The 20,149-nt window shown below is 36.3% G+C and overlaps 1 protein-coding gene across 3 annotated transcripts in view; it reads left to right on the top strand.

Moving 5' to 3' along the window:
- SLC25A26 (solute carrier family 25 member 26) overlaps positions 1-20,149 on the top strand; it is a 141,204-nt gene that overhangs the window by 51,003 nt on the left and 70,052 nt on the right. The gene's annotated exons all lie outside the window — the stretch shown is intronic.

Below are 20,149 nucleotides of genomic sequence, written 5' to 3' on the forward strand. Positions count from 1 at the left end.
ACTCCTCTCCTTTTGTACTCTTCTGCCCCCTGAAAGCAAAGGGACATTTTTTTTTCTTTTTTTAATAAAGAGATGTATAAGATCTTAGCAAAATGAAATCACAAGGGTAGACTTCATAAGCAACTATGCCATGTTTTAGCTTAGTGATGGTGATTCTAAAAGGCCTAGGCAGCCAATAAAGTGAAATTAGTCCTTAAGGAAAATTCAAACTTAGATATATATTTGCACTTTTACTTTACTTTTATAAGTTCTGTTTATCATATAATGAACTGAATTTCAAATGGACATAATAAAAGTATCTTAAACTAAGAATGCTAGCAGAAACATGTCTAGAACAGTTTTTGAAAACTGTTCCCTCCTCTGGGCTTCACTGGAAAGATCTACAGTATCCTCTGAGCAAAAGGATCTAGAGATTCCAAAAGGTGGGGATGGTAGGAGGAAAGGACAGAGAGAAACAGAAGACAGAGTGAGAGGGAGCCCTCATCTTCTCCCATTTAAATTTTAATTTACTTTATTTTTTAGCTTTTTATTTCCAAAACATATGCATAGTTTTCAACATTCACCCTTGCAAAATCTTGTGTTCCAAATTTTATTTTCTCCCTCCTTTCTCTCATCCACACCCTTAGATGGCAAATAATCCAATATATGTTAAACATGTGCAATTCTTGTATACATATTTTCACAATTGTCATGCTGCACAAGAAAAATCAGATTAAAAAAGAAAAAATGAGAAAGAAAACAAAAAGCAAGCAAACAACAAAAGTGAAAACATTATGTTATGATCCACACTCAGTCCCCAGAGCCCTCTTTCTGGATGCAGATGGCTCTCTCCATCACAAGTCTATTGGAATTGGCCTGAATCACCTCTCTGTTGAAAAGAGCCATGAAAGACCCTTAATCTTCACCAGCTCAGCACTGTGATAGGTAAACTTGACAAAGGCTAGACTGCCTCAGTCTTTCCTGAAATCCAGCGCTGTTTGTAGGAAACAGAGACTCTTGTCCTACATGTCACCCACAAGTGAAATTTTGTATTTTGACAATTTTAAAGCAAATAAATCACTTCCAACTTGTATCATTAGTAACAGTTACTCCAGCTACTCAGTTATATGAAGTGTGGAAATCCCCTAAAGCTCTGCCCTTGGCTCTCTTCTCTTTAAATAGTTTTACATGAAACCTTTCTGACCTATCTAGCATTAGCAGTTTTTCCCTCTTGTAATTATTCTGTATGCAGTTTTAAAGAAATTTCTCGTGTATGTGTGGTAGTCTTCCAGTAGAAAATAAACTTGAAGACGATGTTTACCTTTGTTTCTCCTGAACCTTACACAGTTTCTTGTACATAGGCAGATACTTTATGAATGTTAATTGAATTGAATATAGCATCTTTATTCTCTGTACTAGATTTTCTATGGGATTACCAGAACTAAATTTCTCATTTTGCCTAATGGGCAGGCACTAGCATTAAAATTACCAATTTCTAACAAATAGTAGACATTGAATAAATGCTTTTTCATTGATTGATTGAAGATATTTTCAAGTCAGTAAATCACTAAGAATCAGAGGTTATCTGGTCCAAATACTATCTAACTAAGGTTCTTTTAACCTTTGCTTGAAGATCTCCATCGATGGGGAAGTCTACCTCTCCAAGGCTCTTGAAATTTTCTTTTTTAGATCTAATTGTTAAAAAGTTTTATATTATCAAAAGTCAAAATTTACAATTCCCATCTGTTCATTGCTTATTAGCCAAGCTGATCAAATTGAGTCCCTTTTATACTTGCCAGCTTTGAAACACTACAGTCATACTTTTATACTCAAAGGGACATCAGTGGTCTTCTAGTTTCAGCCCCTTCATTTTATAGTTGGAAAAAAACTGAGATTTTAAGTGCTAAGTGACTTGTCCAAGGTCCTGTAGGTGACAGCTGTGGTTTGAACCCATGTTTTTACCCCTGAATCCAGGGCTCTCTTCCATGGTACCACATTACTATAATAACTAGAACTCCTAGAGCACTTTTCCAAAAGTGATTTGCATTATTTTTATCATCTTTTATCCTCATAACAACTTTGGGAAATAACTACTATTATAAGCTCCATTTTGCAGATAAAGAAACTTCTTTAATAGTAAAACAAAAATTAGATAAACTTAAGTATTGATTTAGGAATAGATTTTTAAAAAAATTTTTCTAAATAAGTGACTATATTAACAGGAAACAACAGATTCCCTGAAGAAATTGTTGAGGAGTTAAGGGAGTGGGAAAAGATGAGTATCTTGTATCCCTTTTGTTAGTTCTGTATGATAAGTTCTTATTTTTCTCAATATTCACAGAAAATAGAATTAAGAATTTCATGATTACATCATTTCTTTATTACAAGAAACTTAAGCAGTGCTTTCTTTAAATTTAATAGAAAAAGAGTTAGGTGTGCTTCATCTTTGAAATGCCTCACACCTACTTCATTTGACAACAGAGTTGTTTCCATGTCATGAAATTTAGTCTTCTTCATTTAAAAACAATCAAGATATATGTAGACACTGCATGGAATAAAGGAAAGTCTCTTTAGTTAAAAACTTATAATAATCTGATATGTCATAAAATTCAGAGAATAAAGAGAAATTAGTTCAGTTTTCTGTGGAATGGGCACTGAATTTTGATTGAATTAAATGTTTCATCTTTATTCTTTGTACTAGATTTCCTTTGGGACTGCCAACTTAGAATTTGTAATAAATTGGGATTAAAAATATCTTGGATTCGAGGAAATTGAGACATTTACTCTTTTGCAGAACAATATTATGAAAGGTTACCTTTTTTTTTTTTTTCAGAGAAATGGATTTGGCTATTTTTTTTTCCTTCTTTCAGGGGGACATTTCAATTATAATTTAATTTTTTTCCCCAGGCATATTGCTTGAGAGTTTTTGCTGTTTGTTCCATAGAGGAATGCCCACTTGTTTCACTGTTCATGAGAAATGGAAGCTATTTCTGAAGTTCTACACATGATGTTTGCCTGTCTCTGGGCAACTGCCAGTTTTAAAATAAGAGTGTTTAATATTTTAAAAATTACAAGACTCTCTTAGCCATCTGGATCTTTATTTCCTTTACACACAGCATTTGGATTTCAGCTGTTAGCATTTCTTCTTTGCTCTGGGAAGGGTCAATTACTTTTAAAGTCTTTGATGCTCCCTGGGTCAGCTTTTTTCATATTTTCAATACATCCATGTAAAAGGGCTTTTCATCCATTCATGCTGATAATTCTTTTGAACTTGAGAGTTGAATCAAGCTAACCAAATTTAATTATAGCTCGAATCCTGTTAGAATGGACTCCAAGTGGCCAGTCCAAATTCTTTGTTATATCGGAATTAATCTGCGTCTAATGGTACTCTCAAAGTAAGGCCTTTGGGCAGAGCTCAATCATCTTTGTTTGGTTCTCAGGTTTTTGTCTTAATGATTTTGATAATGCTGGGGGCCTCAGTTTCCTCATCCATGAAATAAGAAGGGGTAATGAGCTGAGAGGTCTCCCACCTCTAGGTCTGTGAGTCTATAAAACTATATTATTTTCCTAAAGGAAAATCTAAATTGTCTTCTTTTCCAACATTTCACTTCTTGTCTGTAGTGAGATGATCTTTTTCAGGCTAATTTTCTATGAATTTCAGTAGAGTTCAGGTTTTATACCTACCTTCTCTTACTAATTCTAGGGGGAAATGATACTCAGTGGAGTTTTAAATAAGTGCTCATGTGGAGAACTGGAAACAGGTGTGAATTATGGCTATTTAAATGTTGATTGAAGAGAAATCTGTGTTTTGTTTCTTTTTTATCCCGTTGAAGGGAAATAAATTTTAAAATGTGCTTCTCATTGTGTATTCTTTTTGATTGCAGAACATATGAATGAAAATGAAGTAATGTGTATTTTACTAAATTAGGAAATTGACATCCTCAGGGAAAGGGCTTGTCAAAAAATTCTATAGTATATAGAATTTCTTTTGCCATTTTAAATATGTTTAATATGTTTTTGAATCTTGATCTTAATGTGTTTTTATTTGAATTTGTTTCTTAAGTCCAATTGAGAATTCTTCCTTTGAGAAGATTTGATTCTAAGCAAATGAGAAGTAAATATATTTTGAACGCCTGGCAATAGTTTTTTTTTTTTTTTTTTAAATCCATAACTAAAATCTCTAAATTGTTATATGAATGAACCATCTTTAAACATTTGCAGAGGTTTAAAAATCATATAGAAATCATTTTTTCCTGAGCTTTTATATTTGAGATAGGAAAAAAATATATATTTTGGGGAAATTATTTATGTGGCTCATTAGGTTACAATGTCAATTTATTGAAAGTTTGAGTTTCTCTATAAAAAGTTATAAATTGAATTTTATAACTGAAATTAGCTTATTTCCCTGAATTTTTTGTAGCAAGAATTTTTTTTTCCAGAAAGTTGCATCTGAGTTTAATTTGAAAGTATAATTGTAACTCTTCTTCCTTGAATTTATGGCAATCACAAATTCAGAATTCAGAGATATTTATGTGATAGCATTAGACATGTTCTTCTTTGTCCTTTTTACTTATATTTTTTTAATGAACCAGCATTTATTTGCTCTCCATTTCATTTCTACCCATTCCCCTATTTAAATATGGAAGAAAAACTTTGTGACAAATATGAAGTCAAGCAAATTCTATTGCTGTCATGGCCAAAAAATGCATGTCTTATTCTGCATCTTGAGTCTATTACCTTTCTTTTAAAAAGCAGATTGAATGGTTTTTCCAGAGAAATGATTGGTCACTGGATTAATCAGAGTTCTTCAGGATTTCAAAATTGTTTGTCTTTACAATATGATTACCATATAAATTGTTTTTTCTTCTTTTGTTTTTTTGTTTGTTATGAATTACACAGGTCTTCCCTTCTTTCTCTGAAACTGTCCATTTCATAATTTCTTGTGGCACAAATGATATTTCATTAAATTGATGTGCCCTAATTTGTTTAGATGTTCCATAAATGATGAGCAGCCTGTAGTTTCCAGTTGTTTACTTCTACAAAAAACTGCTATAAATATTTTTGAAATGTATATATATTTTTGTGCATAGGTAGGACTTTTTCCTCCTTCTTTTATCTTTTTGGGGTAGTGACATAGTAGTGATATCAGATTAAAGAGCATGCACAGTTTTGTGAACTTTGAAGTATAGTTCTAATTTGCTTTCCAGAAATGCTGAAACAATTCACAACTCCAATAATAGTACATTAATGAGCCTTTTTTTCTTGCAGCTCCACAGCAGTTGCTATTCTTTTCTTGTCATCTTTGCTAATCCATGGGTATGAGGTCAGACACCAATGTTAATTTAATTTGCATTTCTTTTTAAATTTTTTCATAGCATTTAAGTTTTCCAAATACATGTAAAATAATTTTCAGCATACATTTTTGTGATATTTTGTATTCTTCCTCCCTTCCTTACCTCTCCCTTCTCCAAGACAGCAGGCAATATGATATAGATTTAATATGTGTAGACTTTTAAAATATATTTCCATATTTGTCATGTTGTACAAGAAAAATCAGATCAAAAGGAAAAAAAACCCACAAGAAAGAAAAGTCAAAAAGGTGAAAATACTGTGCTTTGATTCACATTCAGTCTCCATAATACTCTCTTTGGATGTGATGGGCATTTTCTATTTTGAGTCTGGTGGAACTGCCTTGAATTATTGCATTGTTGACAAGAGCCAAGTCCATCACAGTAGATCATCACATAATCTTGTTACTGTGTACAATGTTCTCCTGGTTCTACTCACTTCAGTGAGCATCAATTCATGTAGGTCTTTCCAGGCTTTTCTGAAATCAGCCTGCTCATCCTTTCTTATAGAACAATAATGGTTCCATTACCTTCATGTACCATAACTTATTCTGCCATTCCCCATCTGATGGGCATCCACTTAATCTCCAAATCCTTGCCACTACAGAAAGGGCTACAAACATTTTTGTATGTATGAGTTCTTTTTCCTCTTTTATGATTTCTTTGGGAGACAGACTCAATAGTGTTACTGCTAGATCAAAGAATATGCAGTTTTATAGCTCTTTGGGCACAGTTCCAGATTGCTCTGAAGCACTTGGATCATTTCACAGATTCACCAACAATGCATTAGTTAGTATTCCAGTTTTTCCACATTCCTTCCAACATTTATCATTATCTTTTCGTGTCATCTTAGCCACTCTAAGAGGTATGAGGTAGTACCTCACAGTTACCTTAATTTGTACTTCCTCTAATCAATAATGATTTAGAGCACTTTTTATATGACTAGAAGTGGCTTTAATTTCTTCAGCTGAAAATTGTCTTTTCATATCTTTTGATCATTGTTTCAATTGAGGAATGACTTGTTTTCTTTTTTTTTTTTATGAGTTCAATTTCATTTTTTAAATTTTAGATTTTTTTAAAGATCATGCCCCTTATCTATATGCCATTAGGGGGAAGAGTTGATTTTGCAGATCTCTACTATTGTGATGTTCAATCCTAATCCACTTCCTTATTCAAATATGATTTTTTGACACGAATGTAGAGATAAGAAAGTCAGGTTGATACTGCAAAAGCTGAGTTTCCCCATTCATTTTCTATCCTATGGTTTATTTTTTATAAAGCTTTTTATTTTCAAAACATATGCACAGATAATTTGACATTGTCCCTTGCATACTCTTATGTTTCAGATTTTTTCCTTCCCCCAACCTCCTCCCCTAGATGGTAAGCAATCCAATATGTTAAACATGTCAAAAATATATGCTAAATCCAATATGTATAAACATATACAATTCTCTTGCTGCACAAAAAACATTCACATAAAAAAAAGAAAGTAAATGAGTAAGAAAACAAAATGTAAGCAAACAACAACAAAAAGAGTGAGAATGTTATGTATGTTCAGTTCCCACAGCCCTCTCTCTGGGTGTAGATGGTAGATGGCTCTCTTTATCACAAGATCATTGGAACTGGCATCAATCATCTTATTGTTGTAAAGAGTCGCGTTCATCGGAATTGATTCTCATATAATATTGATGTTGCCGTGTACAATGATCTCCTGGTCCTGCTCATTTCACTTAGCATCAGTTTATGTAAGTCTTCCAAGCCTTTCTGAAATTATCCTCCTGATCATTTCTATAGAACAGTAATATTCCATAACATTCATGTACCGTAAGTTATTCAGTCATTCTCCATTTGATGGGCATCCACTCAGTTTCCAGTTTCTTGCCACTACAAAGAGACCTGCCACAAACATTCTTGCACATATGGGTCCCTTTCCCTCCTTTAAGATCTCTTTGGGATATAAGCCCAGTAGAAACACTGCTGAATTAAAGAGTATGCACAGTTTGATAACTTTTTGAACATAGTTCCAAATTGCTCTCCAGAATGGCTGGATCTGTTCACAGTTCCACCAACAATGTATTAGATGACTTGTATTCTTATAAATTTGAGTCAGTTCTCTATATATTTTAGAAATGAGGCCTTAACATGTATTGGTCTACCTGCCATGTAGGGGAGGAGATGGGGGGAAGAAGGGGAAAAGATGTAACAGAAGGTTTTGCAAGGATCAGTGCTGAAAAATTACCCACGCATATATCTTGTAAATAAAAAGCTATTAAAAAAAAATGAAGCCTTTATCAGAAATACTGGCTATAAAATTTCCCCTATCCTCCCCTCCCCAGCTTTTTGTTTTCCTTTTAATCTTGGCTGCATTAGTTTTGTTTGTGCAAAATCTTTAATGTAATCAAAATTATCCATTTTGCATTTCATGTATTTTTCCTTGTCCATAAGTTCCTCCCTTTTCCAGGTTTGACGGATAAACTATCCCTTGCTTTCCTAATTAGCTTCTAGTATCACCCTTTATAAAATCTAAATCATGAACCCATTTCAATGTTTGTCTTGGTATAGGATGTTAGATACTGGTCAATGTCTAGTTTCTGTCATAGTATTTTCCTATTTTCCCATCAATTTTTGTCAAATAGTGAGTTGTTATCTCAGAAGCTGAAGTCTTTGGGTTTATCAAACACATTTACTGTAGTCTGACTGTTGTGTCTTATATACCTACTCTATTCCACTGATGCACTACTCTATTTCTTAGCCAGTACCAGATGGTTTTGATGACTGCTGCTTTATAATATAGTTTTAGTTCTGGTACGATTACCCCCACTTTCTCTTAATTTGCATTACTTTAATTAGTGATTTGCAACATTTTTCTCTCATGCGGCAGTTAGTACCTGGGTTTCTTCCTTTGAAAACTGCCTGTTCATATCTTTTAACAGGTTTTTGGTGAGAAATGGATCTTATTTGTATACATTTGAATCAATTCCTGATTTTCATCAATGAAAGAGTTTAAGATCTAACTTTTTCACTAAGCATTGCTTTGTACTTATTTCAAAATTTAGCTTTGGTGGTAGTGGTTAGGAGAGCTGGGAAATTCTTTATTTAATTAAAGGTCCCATAATTTTGCCAAGTAAGTCATTCTTGATTGTGATCCTATATCTTTTGTCTTTGTGATATTATATTCCAAGTGCTTCTCTCATTTATATAAGTACCAAATTTTGTGTGATTCTAATTGTTTCCTTGATATTTGAATTCATTTTTTTTTCATGCTTAGAGTATTTCTGTTTAGCCTGGAAGTTCTAAATTTTGACCACAGCATTTCTGAGGGTCTATATTTTGGGATTTCTTTTAAGATGTGACCAGTGAATTCTATTTATTCTATTTTGGTTCTAATAAATTTGGACAATTTTTATGCATGGTTGCTTAAAATGTGGTTTCTGGTTCTAATAAGTCTGGACAGTTTTTATTCATGATTGCTTAAAATGGAATTTCTGGGTTTGTAATCATCTCTTTCAAGTAGGTCTTAGGGTTTATTTATTTTAAGCCCTTCATCTATTTTCCAGGATGGTTATGAAGTTATTTGTTTGTTTGTTTTGCTTTTGGAAACTACCAGTATTTTCTCTTTGAGACTCTTTCCAGTTTATTCCAGATATATCTTTTAGAATGTGTGCTTGTTGAGGGCAGGAATTTTTTTGTTTTTCTTTGTGTCCCCAGCACTGAACATAATGCTTGGAACATGTTTGCTGTTCTTGATATGAATTGCCTTATTTTTTCATTTATTGTTTTTATTCTTTTGGACTTTGCTTTAATATTATTGTTTTTTCATAAGAGAATTAATTTCTATGGCATCCATTCTAATTTGGGGGGAGTTTGTTACTTGAGTAGGATTTTGTACCTCTTATACTAAGCTATTAATTCTCCTTTCAAGTCTTTCCTCTAATGCTCTTATTTCCTTTCCAATTCTTTTCTCAAAATCTCTTGTTCCATTTATATAATTTAAACACAAAAACAAACAAAAAAATCACCTTTCACTTTGTTTCTTACAGGATACTGGTTAAACTTCTCAAATTATTTTGATTTGAGATTTTGCTTGTTGATGTGATCATTTTATCCAGGCTTGTTACCCAGACCCAGATCTGGGATCTTTGTATTGTTGGCGTCTTTTTTCTAAAGTTTACCATCTACTTTCCTACTTTCTTAATCAATGTACAATATATCTGATTTTTTTTTTCCCTGCTAACTCAGGCATCAGTTACTGGAGAAGGGCTCTCCATGCCAATGTGGAAGACATAGTGTATATAATTGAGGAAATGTTGCCTCAGCCTCAGTCTTAGAACCTGCTTTCTTGACAACCAGCTTTCCTTCTTGGCCCTTTGCCTTTTTCACATAAAGTAAGAGTCCAGCAAATGCAGCTGCATGGTCTCGTGGGATGCCTTTCAGCAAAACTAACAAGCAAACCAAAAACTTCTCTCAAGTGGTTTTTGCTCTCCAAAAATCACTGTCATCTGCACCGTCATTTTGACTATTTTTTGACTTGTCAGCATTATCAAAACAGGATCTGTGATTTCTGGATCACTAGAGCCCTAAACCACATCTGCCTCCCTGAGAACAACTTTGACCCCATTTCGCATTATTTGTTGACAAGTTATGAGGGAGGGTTGTGCTAGACTTTTTTTAGGAATTTATATAAAAGGGTTATTCCCAAACCTGGAATGTCTTCATACCCAGAAGATAAGTGACTATTCCCATAGTTTTCAAAACTTCTGAGCATTATCACTCTTTTTTCTTTCTGTCTCAACTTTGGAAACATCCCTATTTTTCACTAAAATGTTTCCTTTGTCTTGGTTCCATCTGTCTCTTCTAGGACCTTGTTCTGGCATTCATACCTTCTCTTTTTCATGCATCTTCTTTATCTTTGATTTTTCCACTAATTCTTTTCCATCTCTCTACAATGAAATTTGGCCCTCAGTGCTAACAAAAAAATTTTACTTGGATTTTTATATTATCCAGTCAGCCAGCTAGGTTTTATTAAACATCTAAGCCAGACATTGTGTTTAAAAAATAGGTAAATGGGGATAAAGAGAAAGGTAAAAAAGGACTCAGTCTAATGAATGAGACAAGATGCAGACACTATGGGCAGACAAGCTACAGACAGACTCTTGAGGGAAGACACTAAGACTAGAGAGGCCTCTTTTGCCAAAGACTTCAGTGGAGACTTGAAGGAAGTCTAGAAGCCAAGATGAGACACCCGGCATGGCGGAGAGTCAGTGAAAGTGCCTGGAGTTGGAGATGGAGGGTGGACTGTAAGGAGCTGCAGAGAGGCCCAGTTAGGTCCCTGGCTGCAGGGCCACTGAGCACAGCTAAGGAGAGAAGCTGTAAAACTGCAGTGGGGCAGGAGCCGGATGGAGGGAACAGGGAGTCACTAGAAGTGATTGAAAAGGGAGGTGAGGAAGTCATCTTTGTGCTGTAGGATGGTCAGGGAGATCCACCCCAAGCTCGTCAGGAGCCCTGGACTGAGGGGAGGAGGACTGCCAGCCTGGGGGCGTTTCGAGAGATGTTGCAAAGAGAGAAATGATAAGGTTACAACAGATTGTACAAGAGACGTGAGAGATGGTGACAGCAAGTTTGCCAAGCCAGGTTAACTGAGAGTTGACAGTAATGGGGAAATGTAGCTGAGGGGCAGATTTGGGGAAATAGATAATGAGTTCAGTTTTGGACATTTGAGTTTAAAATGTCTGTGGGACACCTGGTTTGAGATATCCAAAAGCTAGTTGGAGATGTAAGCCTGGAGGTCAGCAGAGAGCTTAGGGCTCTATGGGTAAATTGAGAATCATCAGCATAGAGATAATTGAATCCTTGTGAGCTGATGTATTTTCAGATGAAAAAGTCCCATAAGGGACAGGTGGAAGAAGGACAATAGAGGAGGGGAGGAGGTTAGAGAAGGACATCCTCAGCTGTGACAAATTGCTAATTCAGCTAAGCCTTGAAGGAAACTGGTGATTTTCAGAGGAAGAAATAAGGAGAGAAAGCCTGCCGTCTGCAACGGAATGGTCACAGAAGACTGAGTGGGGAGTGTGGGAATTGAGAAAAGTCTAGAGTAAGTAAAGGGAGGAATCAAAGATTTCTGGAAGGGTCAATGGGAGCCAGATGTGGAGAGTGGGGTCAGAATTAGAAGTTTCTGTTTTATCCTGGAGGAATCTTTCTCAGCTGATAACATGCCATTTGAGTTTAATATGTGTAAAGTTTTCAATGGCTATCAAGGAAAGATAGAGAATGAAGGCTTTGAGTTTGAACCGGAAACTAACATTGAATCAGTGACTGAAGGCATTCCCTGTAAAATGCCTTGGTTTCCCCAAAATAAGATTCATTGAGAATAACCATATCGAAGAGAAGGCAGTGGCTCGTATCTTATGGAACTTAATGGCATCCTGAAGTCAGCACTGAATGGGAAGGATATGTTTAAAACAGTTGTCCCCTCTACAGTGTGAGCCTCAGAAGACACTTCCAGAATCAAAATGGATCATAGGAGATTTGAAAAGCAGCCCCACAAAACTCCAAGTAATGGGAACAGAACACAGGCAGCTGTGGAAAGATTCGTGCTTCCTCCCAGAAGAGGGAAGAAATCTATGTTTTCCCATGAGGTTTTGGTTCCTTTGTCCCACTGCCGCATGCTCTGCGCAGCTTGGACTTGATTCACTTCCAACTTTTCCGCCTTCGCTCCTGCCCAATGCAGAGTGATGATGGGAGAACACCATTCTGATGGGTCCTCCCCTGCCCCCTTCTCTCAGCTGAGGGCCTTGCCTCATTGCAGGGCAAAAGCCCAAACTATGCCCTGGATGGTCATGTGCTCTCTCTCCCTTGCTGCTGGCCTTCCTCCACCATTGTCACCCCTTCCCCATGGTAAAGCCCCTTCTGGCCCCCTCAACAGGGGGTCCCCTTGCATTTGTGGACTTGACCCTCTGAAGGCCATCCAATCCACTTAGCGGATCTTTGCTCCTTCCAGCCCAGCTTCTGACTTTATTATTGTACTGAAAGGGCACATGGCTCTGAATCCTGTTCTCTTTCTCCCCGAGCCTTCTGTGACCTGTGGACATGTGGATCCTTCTTTCTCTCTGAGGCCCTTCTGTGCAGGAGACTGCCATCTCCTGGTTCCCTTCCTGTCTCTCTGACGTTTGCCGTATCCTCCTCTAGATTATCCCAGGTTCTGGCCTGGGCTCTCTTCTCCACTTTTTCTGTCCTATTTCATTAGCACTGTTGCATTAATTATCATCTCTGTGCTAGAGATTCTTAGCTTTACCCATTCTGCTGATCTCCAATATTCTGTCTCTAACTGCCCTTCAGACTTCTCAAATTGGAATCCATTTAACATCTTAAACTCAGTGTCCAAAATTGAAATCATTATCTTTCTACCTTCCCCATGACAAAAGAAGGCCATAGTAGCAACAACAAGATTATAAAATGATTGATTCTGATGGACATGGCTCTATTCAACAGCGAGGTGATTCAGGCCAGTTCCAATGGCCTTGTGATAGAGAGTCATCAGTACCCAGAGAGAAGCTGTGGGGACTGATTGTGGATCACAATATAGTATTTTCACTTTTGTTGTTGTGGTTTGCTTGCTTGTTTTTTTCTTTCTCATTTTTTTTTTGATCCAATTTTTCTCATATAGCATAATTGTGGAAATATGCATAGAAAAATTGCCCATATTCAACATATATTGGATTATTGGCCATCTCGGGGAAAAGCTGGGGAAAAGGGAGGGAGAAAAATATAATTTGGCACACAAGGTTTTGCAAGGATGAATGTTGAAAACTATGTATGTGTTTTGGAAATAAAAAGCTTTATTAAAAAAAAAAAAAAAAGAGGGTCAGAGTGTATGGGACTAGTACCTCTGTTGTGAGGGCTTGCTGAGCCCTTTTCAGGGTTGCTCACCCCCCCATTGGTGTCTTCTTGGCACTCAGCTCTCACCGGTAGTTCCAAGAAACTGTACCCTGTGCAATGCCCACACCTGGCAAACCACCCCAGGAAGCAGGCTAAGCCAGATGGAGGGGAACCCATCAATGAAATGGGGGGGTGGTGGTGCTTGTGAAGACTTCCCCAGTGAAATGGGTGAGTGAGAGGAGTTCCTTCCAGCTTCCACGCAGGGGGCTGAAGCAGGGGCCGTGGGCCCCAAGGTCCCCCATCACCAGTCACCCTGACTTGTCCTGTCACTGAGTTTCCATGACTGGCAGAGAAAAGGAAGCTGATGACTTTGTGCAGCTCTGCCTTGCTTAAGGCCCGTTCCCCATGAGTCAGGGCATTGCACCTAGCATCATGAGCCTCCTCAGAAACAGGACAAACAGCAGAGAGTAGAGCCTTCCTCTTGGGCTCCCAGGCTCCTAGCCCAGGAGTCACCCTGGCCCCCCTCCTGCCCAAGCTCTCCTTAAGGGTTCTTGAGCCTTTTATCATTGGCTCTGGAGCCATCTCCCAGAGATCCTCCTTTGGCATAAGCCCTCATCATCTCCCTGGACTATAGCATTAGCCTGCTGGGAGATCTTCTCTCCCCAAGTTCCCTCTCTAAGCTATCTTCCACTCAGTTTTCAAAGGGATTCTCCTGGCTGGGTTTGACCACATATTCCCCCTACTAAGCAAACTCTAGTGACTTTTTTGGCCTCCAAGATCAAATTTGAAATTCTTTATTTGACATTCAGAGGCCTTCATAAACTAATCTTCTTGCAGCATGCTCCCCAACATCTTCCTGGCCTCCTGGCCATTCTGTAAACCAGACACCCCATCCTGTCTCCAGGCCTTTTCTCTAACTGACCCCAGTGCATGGAACACCCTCCCTCCTCCTCTCTAACTATTGATCTCCCTGGCTCTCTTTAAGCCTTGTCTAGCCCCACCAAATTCTAGTGCTATCCTTCTTTTAATTATTTCCTATTTCTCTGGTATTTAGTTTGCACATATTTGTTTTCTCACCTTCCCCTTTAGATTGTGGATTTTCTGAGAGTAGAAACTATCTGCTCTCTGTCTTTTTACACTGTGTTTACCACAATGCCCATCCCATAGTAGACACTTCGAAGTGCCTATATTATATCATATATGTTATATCATTGACATTAAAGACTCGAAAAATGCTTTGAAAATATATGGTCATACTGAATGCTTATAAAATGCACTTAACAACAACAAAAAAACTTTCAATATATAGAGACAGAACAGAACACACCAAAATCACATGGAACGAAAATGTCTCATCCGGGGTTCCCATCTGCTCCTGCTAAGCACTTTTAAAAAACTATTATCTCATTGGATCCTCATGACCTCCCTTGGAGCAGGATTCTAAGATGATCTGCCCTTTACAGTAGAGGCTTCTACAGCTAGAAAGTATCTGAGGTTGGATTTGAGTTCAGTTCTCCCAGGTCCCAGGCTCCAGGCTCTGCAATTGTGTCTTCCCAGTCTGGCCCCTTCCTTCCTTTCCAGTGTTCTTATATTTTAGTCCTGGACCCCATTTATTCTCTGTACCAGATTCTCTGGGCTATATGGCCATCCATGTCCCTTGGGAGTAGCTCTCCCTCCTCATCCTGCCACTTGGAATCCCAGCTGCCACCAGGCTCAGCACCTGCTCCCCTTCTGAGGGAGGCTCCCTGCTGAGATTGTGCCCTTTGTGCCATGTCTCTGCCCACTGCAAACTGTGAGCTCCTGGTGGGCAGGAGAGGTTGTGGGGATTTTTGTTTGCTTTTTATCTGCTTTGCCTTCCTTTCAGCATTTGGTACATGGCATGCTCTTGTTTAAAGCTCTTGGATTTGTAGACTCACTAAAAAATATCTGCATAGAAACTCTTCTCAGACTGTTTCTCATTCCTCATGGACAAAAAGGGGGGGGAGGGAGGGATAAAGTAATTATTTCAGAATAAGATGACAACAGTTTTCAATTACCAAAAAAAGAAAAGAAAATCAGTCATCTGATCCTGCACCATAGGCTGCCAAGCCCTAAACAGAAAACAATAAGTTATTCTAGGACTTTTAAAATCTGAATTCCATGGAATAAATCAATGAATCCAGATAATATTTATTAAATGCTTCCTTTGCTCCAGACCCTGTGATTTGACCCTAGAGGTGAAAGGGAACCCTCAGAAATTATGAAGTAGGGGGCTAACATGGTCATACTTGCACTTGAGGAAAATCTTTTAGCACTTGCATGGGTGATGCAATTAGGAGCCTGTTGAAGTAATCAAAGTGAAAGATGATGAGGACCTGAAGGTGGCCATCTGCTTCAAGAGAAAGGAGTCTGAGTTTTGGGGAAGATAGACGTGACAAGATTTAGCTCCCGATTCGGTGTATGAGGTGAATGAGAATGAGGTTTTAAGGATGTGTACCTGGGTTCCTGGAAGGAGGGTTCTGCCCTTGGCAGGAATAAATATAAATGAGAAGGATCAAAAAACAAACAAAAAAAAAAAACCAAGTGATTATAATAATAACTTCCCCAAGAGCTACCTGGGAAAAGACTGCCCAGGGACAACTTTGTTACATCCAAAGTGCTGTCATGTCAGGTTTATGGTTACTTTTTCCATTGAGAGCTGTTGCAAACGGGACAAGTCTTTGTAGATAAATTTTAGCTGTTACTGTTGCCAAAATAAAAAGGGGAGGGATAGAAAGCCCAATTTAATTTTTAAAGCATTATTAAAAGAAATGTTAGTATCCATGAGCCAGACAAGAATTCTCTGCTTCACTTGGCTTTTAATAACATCTTTTGATCACTTCCACCTTTAAAAGAATATAGAAAAATGGGAGAAAGTTCAGGGATGAATGACAAAGATGATTGAAGGGGTGGGAATTGGTCTTTATACAAATGTATACAAATGTATATACAAATGTATATAAATGTATACAAATGTAATTGGGACTGTTGCCCAGGTTCTTCCCTCTTTTTTAGTGTGTATGGAGATGTATGTGAGGGGGATGCTGATCATTTGTTCTGACCATCCAGAAGTCACTGAAGAAGAGGAAATGGGCTTAAATTGAAGTCATAAAAAATTGTAGTGAATTTAAAGAATATGAGTAGGTGACAACACACCAAAACAGACTTTGCTTCAACAGTTTTTAGGAGCTTATTAAAAAGGAAAACGGAACTTTGAACTTGGTTGATCTGAAGGTTAGTTTTGCTGAAGTAGGGGGTTTTTGTTTCTTTTTTTTTTATTCTTTTAAAACAAGATAGCCCTCTGAGAAGGAGGAAGGCTTTATTGGGGAATGTTAATGAGAAAAGGAGAAAATAATTTTGATTTTAATGGGATTATAAGAAACTGATTTGAGTAACTGTAAATTACAATGGGAATTATCAGACAAAAAATTTCTAACATACTATAATTTTTGTCTGATTTGCTGTAAATATACTAAATTTTAGCCCCATAATGTTTAGAAACATGAAGGATATTACCATAAAAAAAACCACGTCTTATGGTTTTCATAACATAGAAGTATCGGTTGTTAGAATCCTGGGATTCTTTAGACTGCTAACAATTTTTTTAGAAGCTAAAATTTCACACTTGCAGCTGCCAGAAGCCACAGCTGTTCTGAACTGCTCCCCACCCCCAATACGAAGGTACAGTTGGAGGAGGGGGAAAGGGGAGTCAGATACTTGATGGTTTCATTTTGTTAGGACTTCTAACCATGCATTTTCTTTGGTGAAACAGAGTACAGAACAGAGTAAGGGATTCATCTGTTTAATTGATCATTTGATTCCTGCTGCTTCTATATTAATTCTGACAGAAACAAGGATTTTTTTTTTTCTAATTTGGGTGTGTATATTTTACTTTGTATCCAAATAACTTGGAAATTTTCAAGGCCCTACCATCTTTCCTCCCAGAACCACATGACTAGAACTGGATAATTAAATCAAGCACCATGAGGAAATGGAGCACAGTACATTTCACTGATCTAAAAGCAGCAATTCTTGGCCTGGTTATGATTTAGTAAAATAATGTCAACTAAAATGTTTTGATTTTTAGAAAAAAAATTAGAATCTTAAATTTCATACTTTTTCTTAAATGTTATTTGTCTTGTTTGTTACTGTTTTAAATTTTCAAAAGGACCAGAATGACTAATAGAAAGGAAAAATAGAGTAAGTGATTGGGATAAAAATTATAAAAATGGAAGCTAAGTGGCACAGTGAATAGGGTGCTGGGCTTGTAGTCAGGAAGATTTTTCTTCTCGAGTTCAGATGTGGCCTCTGACACATATTAACTGTGTGACCCTGGGCAAGTCACTTAAACCTGGTTGCCCCAGTTTCCTCATCTATAAAATGAACTGGAGTAGGAAGTGACACACCATTCCTCCTCTGCCGAGAAAACTTCAAATGGGTCACAAAGAATTGGAAGTGATTGAAACCACCAAACAAAAAAGGAAGCTCTATATTTAGGCAAAGTTTATTAAGAATTTTATTTACACTCTGGACTAAAAAAAAGGATTTAAAATATTTTAGAAAATTTCAGTGGTTATAGAGTTGTGAAAAGTTTTGGCTGGGGGGCAGAAATGAAGAAGTCGTGAGTGTATTTGCTACTTTTGTAACATAGAACATTAAAGCTTTCGTTGTGGTTAGAGTTGATAATGTACATAATACTATTTTCTCCTAATCCCAAAAATTAATAGAGATTTTTAGAAGTTAATTTTCTCTCTTCTTTGGAGAAGAGAAAATTAGATATTTCTCTCTGAAACAAAGAGATTGATGGGAATTTTGCATTCACATTCTTTCTTGCTAATTCTTATGGTTTGTGACAATTATGTCTGTATTTCAGCAATGTCTTTTAAATCTACTCAACAAACTATATTATCTTGCCTGAATTCAGTCAAAATTATTACCTTAGAGATGTATTTATTTCCTATGTTCTTTTATGTACACAGTTTATGACTGACTTTTCTTTAGAAATAAATGCATATTGTGAATAGGTGAATATTTTAAATAAAATAAATAAATAAATAAAATAAAATCTTTGTAACTTGAATACCTAACCAAATCAAAATTGGATAAGTAAGGACAGTTTTTATATTTGTGGTGGATTCTTAGAATAAATGGTTAGGGCTTAAATCATTTGAATAGCTTTTACGATGAATATAAGAGCATTTGTTTAGAAAACATTTGATATCTGTTATAAAAATGTACCTTGAGAATGCATATCTTATTATGGATAGTTTTATTATGTTTTATATGCCTATTATTATCAAATTAGAATGTTTTCATGTAATCATTTTATATACATATATATATAGTGTATATATTTCTAAAGGAAAATAAAACAAGAACTGTGTGCATAAAATATGTTAAGCCTAATTTTCAAATGCTATTCCAGTGGTTTTCTAGTTGTTTTGGAACCATTGACTATTTTTAACATGACAAATGAATTTTTTACAGAGGGCAATGCAAAGAAATTAATGCTATTGGGTTTGAATTATAAATTAAGTATACCAAAATTCTATTATTAAGTTTCTAGGAGACATGAAATAACACCTGTGTTTTCTGTGCTGTAGTGAGAAATACTGACTGTGTAACCAAGAAGTATCATCGGACCTTCCATGTAACTGAATCTTTGGCAATGTGAGATGTTTTATATCAGCATTTTTTGTTTTTGATCATACTGAGTACTTTGTATTCCAGCTTGAAGTTCTTGCAAAAACACCATTTGCTATGGAGTAGAATTAATTGCACCATGTTTCTGACCAAAGTACCAAGAGACATATTGGTTTTAAGTATGGTTCTTTTCCCCACAAGATTGCTTCTATGGACCATGAGAAGGGTAGTAATATAGTGAAACTTAAATGTTTTATTGTAAATTTTGTGCATAGTCTAAAAAAGCCCCCAGAGTCTACCCCCATCTTCCCCACCACAAACAAGTCAAAAACAAAAACAAACATGCACACGATTTTATAAACAAAAATTTCATTTTAAAGTACATTGGCAAAATGTACATTTTAAAATTCTAGATCTGTATTTGAAAATTGGAGAAAAAATACTTTAAATTTTTGACGTTGAATCAGTTGATTCAGATTGCTTGTTTGCTACATCCTTTTGACTGTATTTTAAGCAAGAATCCCAGCAAATAACTTTTATGTCTATTATTCATTGAACATTTCATTTAAAAGTTATGAGTACTCATTTTCTCATTAAATTCATAATAGAGTACATATTTTCTTATGTCTGGGATAAGAATCATCATTTGGACAATGGTTGGTCAACTCTTGTACTAAAGGCTGTGTTGTGGTGGTTTTCTTATTAAGGCAAACCTCTTTTTAACCGCAAATAGAATTTTCTAGCCTAGGCTTCATAAAACCTCATAACTGAGGTTGGTTTGCTATGGAGCATCTTGCCTTTTATAGACTTTTCAGCCTGTATTTGTTTCCCACAATTTTCTGCATGTTTGTCTCAAATGAACCATAAAATGATTCAGTGCCAACATGTGGTTTTAATAGCAAATGAACATGGGCGAATGGATGTTGAATATTAGAATTTGGAGTTTCCAGAATATACCAGGAGTTCAACTTCTTAGTCAATTTGTGGCTCAACACTTGGTCATACTTATCAGTTACTACATGAAGTATTTCATTCAATCCATGAATAATTTTGAGCGACAGTGATTGAGAATTACATTCATTTAATTGGTAAAGAGCACAGGAAACTTTCTCCAAGTTTTCATAGTGCCTTTCTAGCTAAGTTTTGTGGTAACTAAAAAAAAAAAAAAAAAAAAAAAAAAAAAAAAAAAAAAAAAAAAAAAAACTTTCACCAGATTGTGTGTGTGTGTGTGTGTGTGTGTGTGTGTGTGTGTGTGTGTACATTTCATATTGGAGGGGGAAATTTAC

The sequence above is a fragment of the Sarcophilus harrisii genome, chromosome 1 (assembly GCF_902635505.1).
Source record: "Sarcophilus harrisii chromosome 1, mSarHar1.11, whole genome shotgun sequence".
In the NCBI taxonomy this organism is placed as follows: domain Eukaryota; kingdom Metazoa; phylum Chordata; class Mammalia; order Dasyuromorphia; family Dasyuridae; genus Sarcophilus; species Sarcophilus harrisii.